At 49.7% G+C, this 4301-nt stretch overlaps 1 long non-coding RNA gene across 1 annotated transcript; it reads right to left on the bottom strand.

Annotated features, from left to right (window-relative positions):
* Positions 1-343: 343 nt before the first annotated feature.
* On the bottom strand, positions 344-3898 carry LOC139082170 (uncharacterized). Its single transcript, XR_011537904.1, has 2 exons — positions 3776-3898; positions 344-2098 (listed from the first exon to the last, which is right to left on the bottom strand). It is a non-coding gene; the product is annotated as an uncharacterized lncRNA (long non-coding RNA).
* Between the last annotated feature and the right edge of the window lie 403 nt (positions 3899-4301).

The raw sequence follows: 4301 nt of genomic DNA, 5'->3' as shown, positions 1-4301 counted from the left end.
CTCCTTCTTAACCACGGCTTATTAGCCCTAATGTGAAAATCACTTTATAGGCTCAGGACACACGGCCACTGGGCAGCATGAGGAAGACAGAGTGGTGAAGGGACCAGGGCACAAGGGCAGAGACTCAAACCAGCTCTGGAGTTAAACAACTATCCCCGAGACGTGTTCTGTAACGGCTCTGCCTGGCCTCTTTGCCACCAAACATGCTTTGAAGTGGCTGAACCTGATTCTCATCTGACAGGTATGAGTCAGATGAGGAAAGCATGTGGCTATACTTTGTCATTCGGTACATTCCAGACAGCAAGTGACCATTGCCATCAACAGCATCATCATCAACAGCATCTTTTTCTTCTTAACATTTACTAAACTATTATTAAATCCCACGATGGAGTACCCATTTTATGCACATTACTTCATTTAATCCTTAAAACAACCTTAGGGGGCCAGGTACTATCATTGCCGTTAATAAACTCATGCTTAAAGAACTTGAGTGACTTGCCCAAGGTCATATAGCTAACAAGTGATGGATCCACAATTCACCGCCAGGTTTGGCCAGACCCTTGAAGACTTCGCCAGCCCTCAGCCAGACTGCCCCAGGGGCACCCCTCTCCTGGCACACACTCACACGTTCTGACTCTAATTTCAGCCTGCCTTATTCTCAACAGACCTTTCTCTGTAGCCTTAACAGCCACAGAACAGAACTTTGGCTAAAGTGCCTTTGTATTTTTATTTGGAAGATGGGTTTTATGCCCTGGTTGGGGCTGACGGTGGATCCCATCTCTTCTACAGTATAAACTCTTACGTACGTGCCATAAAAATGTCCCCTTGGTGCTTATGGCAATATATTGATCTTGGCCATTTAATCTCACACGCGAAGTCAGAGGGTTGGGTACACTCTTTTCCACATGTTGGGCCTGCAGGCTTTAGGCTTGTAAATCTCGCCCCCCACACCAGTGCTGGGGGGCTAGGAAAAAGAGTTATTTATGAATGGGATTCTCAGGCATTCTGCCCCAGATTAATTGCTTTCAGTCCTATTTAACAGAGGTCCAATGTGTCAATGATGGAAAAATGAATCACACAGCCACACCACTTCGATGAGGAAAAAAATCAGAAGACGCACACATCTTTCTGAAAGGTCATTGTGCAAGCAGGGCCGGGCTGTCTCTGCGGGGACATAGAATGGTGATCTGGAGGGGAGCAGCCGTGAAGACTATCACGTACACGGTCACCCCAGGGGCGGCCGCAGCCCCCAATAACACACGACTGGGGCTGTGCTGCAGCCCTGACTTTACTCCTCTTTCTTTGCTCCAGAGAGGCAGGAGCACAGCCGATCAATAAGATGCGCTGACGGTGGTGCCTGCAGCACAGCCATTTCTCAGGCCGGACACTGATGGCACCTATCACCAGCAGTAAAAGGCTGCTCGAGACAGAATCGAGGCTCGTCCCATTGCAGGCCTGTCTACGCCTCTCTGATAAACATCCCCTGCACGAGCTTGCAGCAAAGAAACCATTTCCAGGAGGCAAGGTGCCACCCGCCCGCCACCTGCCCTCCCACTTCCCGATCCACATTTCCTCGTACTGTTCCACAATTCTCCCAGGCTCGCTGGCGCTGGCCAGGCCTCTCCAAGGATGCCCCCATTTTACTCCCGCATGTCCTGTTGAGAGAGCAGACCTCATGGGAATGCTGCTGGAGGGTCTGTGTGGCTCCCGGCTCCTGGGGACGTGGTGCAGAGAAGGGCACGACGTGCTGTTGAGAGGCATTCCAGATTAAGGTACTCCTGGGTGGCCACACCTCGGCAGGCCTTCCTCATTTTTTGGAGAGGAAAAGGCATTCTTCTGCCAAACTAGTGGCCTAACATACTTTTTTTCCTTCTTCTTCTGTCTTTGGGGGAAAAAAGAAAATGAATCTGGATGTTGCAGCCAAGGTGGGTCTGAGCACTCTGCCTCCTCCTCCTGGCCAGGCGCCCCTCACTGATCTCCGTCAGGGCAAGGCCGGCAGTGGCCAAAGAGCTCTAGGATGTGCTTTTTGCTCCTTTGAAGGCATGACGTCAGACTGGGGACGTTTCTGGACAGAGGATGACGTTTCTAGGACCTAGTTCTGAAATAGAAGACAGAGGCACATACCCACCGGGGCCCTTTTCTCCCTTCCTCCCTGCATATATCATATGGGAAAACAAAATCTCCCCAACCCACACACCCTTACTACAAAGGCAGAGGGCTCGGGGGTGGGGACGGCAGGGACGTTCTCACTGGCCTTTGTTTGAACCCACAGCACTAAGAGGCAATATGCCTTAAAAGTTAAGAAAATAATATCACGAGACTTTTCTACTCCAAAGTCAGTTTAGAGACCTGGAGAATATTCACAGGTGGAACTGAGAAGAGCATTCTCTAGAAGAGGCATCATCTGAGCCAGCGTTTCCCAACCTCAACACTATCGACATTTTGGGCCCTGTAACTATTTGTTTGTTGTGGCCAGCTGTCCTACGCATAGGAGGATGCTTAGCAGCATCATGGTCTCCACGCATAAGGTGCCAGTGGCACCCCTCAGTCATGACAACCAAAAATGTCTCCAGACACTGCCAAAGGTCCCGGGGGTGGAAATCGCCCCCAGGAGAAACCGCTGCTTCAAGCCAAGGTGCAGAAGTGTGAATGAGCCTGGCAGGTCCAGGATCTGGAGATGAACATACCAGAACTTGCACAAGTAATACCCATGTCATCAAGTTGCCAAGAAGAGATGTGAAAGGATTTCATAAAGCAATCAGCAGCAGCAGCAGTAGCAGCAGCTACCTTTCCTGGAGTGCCTATCCCATGGCAAGCATGTGCTGGGTGCTCAACACGCACCGTGTCTGACAAGTATTAGTGGTTACTAATGCTAGTGCCACGCGCTGGTGATTCAGAGTAATGGGCAGCCAGAGCCATCATTTTCACCAAATATGGCAAACATGAGATGCCACGGCCAGGCCACGCGCTCTGCTGCATGGGGGGAAAAAAGCATGTGCTTTTTGTTCCTTTGCAGGCATGATGTCAGACTGGGGACGTTTCTGGACATAGGATGAGCTGGAGAACTGAGACATGCTCCTGTTGGAAGATCACTGGCCTAAGTAACCCCCTACCTGGCCCCACTCCCATCTTGTACAGGAGTTTTTTTGCTGGCCACTTATTTACACCCTCACTACACAGAGTGGTCCATGACCAGCAGCAATAGCATCACCCGGGAACTTGTTAGGAATTCAGAATCTCAGACCCCACCCTGAGCTTCCAATTCAGAATCTTCATTCTGCGAGATCCCCAGGTTATTACTGAGTGCACGAAAGTCTGAGACACCGCTCTATCAAACAGCACGAGGCTGCGAGCACCCGTCAGCATTTGAGATGGCACAGATGCACTGAAACAGCCGTCCTTGCACTAGATTCATTCATTTAACAGATAGTGTATTGAATGGTAACCATGTGTCCTGTCCTTGTGGAGCTGACAGCCCGGTGGCCCATCACCACCCCCCAGACAGGTGACTACACAGATGAAGTCACTTGGTTTACAAACTAGGAAAATGAAACTCCAGCAGCTTCAGAGACTGGGGAGAAATCCTGCTACTAATAACCATAGCAAGAGTTTTAACTCAGACATCCTTTCACCAAATCCTGACTCTTTCTACCACACCCACAGTACTTTTCAACTACGATCATCAGGGCAAAAAGAAGAAACAGAAGTTTCTGCCCATTTGAACTACTGAGTCAGCTGAAGGCAGGATTGGGAGCTGGGAGTCACTCAGACTGACCTCTGGCTTCAGGCATGAACTCCTCTAGGACCAGAGACAGTTTAATTCACTGCAGTGGGTCAGCTTTGCTCAAAGTTCTCCATCAGGTCCATCAGTTCCAAGTCAAAGGCAATTGAAGACAACCTGTATAAAAAGGTACAGAGCAGCCACAGCTCCTGAGATTAACAAACCTGCTCCCTCCAACTCTATCTTCCTATCACCTTAAGTCAAATGAAGGTACAGGTTACATCATCCTGTGGACTCCACAGCTCTCCCCCAAGACCCCGCCTCAGCTGGGCTCCCTAAAACGTGGAACCCTTTTTGTTGCCATTTAGTTCCATTTAGTTTAGTTTAGTTTAGTTTTCCCATAAAGATGTCACGAGACCTGCATAGGCATGCAGCAGCTCCAAAGCTCTGATCCCAGCGAAATGACTCAAGAGCCTCAGTTTTCTCATCTGTAAAATGGGAAAATTAGAAACCGCTTCACAGAGTTCCTGGGGGATTCGTGGAGCTGATGGTGCATCCTGTGCTCAGCCTGAAGATGGAG

Source organism: Equus przewalskii, chromosome 3 (genome assembly GCF_037783145.1).
Source record: "Equus przewalskii isolate Varuska chromosome 3, EquPr2, whole genome shotgun sequence".
Classification (NCBI taxonomy): domain Eukaryota; kingdom Metazoa; phylum Chordata; class Mammalia; order Perissodactyla; family Equidae; genus Equus; species Equus przewalskii.
This window is presented reverse-complemented; position numbering and strand designations above follow the sequence as displayed.